We start from the raw sequence: 1147 nt of genomic DNA on the forward strand, positions 1-1147 counted from the left end.
AAAAAAAAAAAAAAAAAGAATTCTGTTCCAGATAGGGCCCATAACCATGGAGGCCTCCGAGTCATTAATTTTCTTCAGTCCAGCTGAAGCTTAATGCGTGAGCACAGAGAAGCCCAGAGGCTGCCCCCTGCCTTGACAGTCCCAGATATGAGGGGGTAAATTTGCTTTCTTGAGCAAGCCAACAGTTTATTTTCTGCAGGTTAGAGTCTGCCTGGCACAATGCCTTGTATTAGAATGGATTTCTTCTCTTTGTTACCTTACTAAGTTTTCTGGTCTTTGCCTCACTCTCATTTCCTATACCTTTATTATTGGTATGATGTGACTTGACTGGTTGTGGGTGATGGTTTCTTTTTTTCCCACCCTAAATGGTGGGGGTATGATAGGGTTAGTAGATAACAGAGATGGCGCCTTTGATCTGGTTTTCCTATATGCTCTGGATTGGCCTGTGCTACAGGACCATTTGTTAAAGGTTAATCACGTTTTTTTTGGCAGGCTGTTTCTGCCCGGGATGTGTATAAGAATACGGAAGATAACCTCCATCCTTGTGATAAAGCAAGTATGAATACACAAATGCCCGAATTATCCTGCCTCTCCTTGGTGCTAAGAAAAGGTCTCTGCTATGCTCTCTGATTTATTAGGCCAATTTGGCATGACGTCTGCTTTGTGAGGCTCTAGCTGGCCCAAACCAACAGAAAAGCAAATTCATTCAGCATCATTCTCAGCTAAAAATCTGAAAGTGTAAGGCTGTATTTCCTCTCCTGTCTTGGGAATTTGCCTCTGAGCTCATTGAGGCCCTGACAGGTGCTGACAGCCCAAAGGAAAGGCTCAGTTGTGTAAAGGAAATAGGATAATAACAAAATGTGGTTAATAGGGGATGACCTTCATCTAGCTGGCTCATCTACTCCAGGGAAATGAAACTGACTTGTGAACTGGAAGGAAAGATGCTACACAAAATATCTGTCTCCAGGTGCCACTGACAGGGCATGAACACTGCACCAGCAGCAGAATAGCAGAGGCGCAGGTGGGGAGCGGGTCCTTCTATTCTCCCTCCAGAGCATCTGGTCCCTGGGACTGTCCAACAATATGAACCCCTATGATTAGAAGTACAGTGCTGTTTAGGAGGCCAAAATTAAATAACATAGGCTCA

This window comes from Galeopterus variegatus, unplaced genomic scaffold, assembly GCF_000696425.1.
Source record: "Galeopterus variegatus unplaced genomic scaffold, G_variegatus-3.0.2 Scaffold633, whole genome shotgun sequence".
Taxonomy (NCBI): Eukaryota; Metazoa; Chordata; class Mammalia; order Dermoptera; family Cynocephalidae; genus Galeopterus; species Galeopterus variegatus.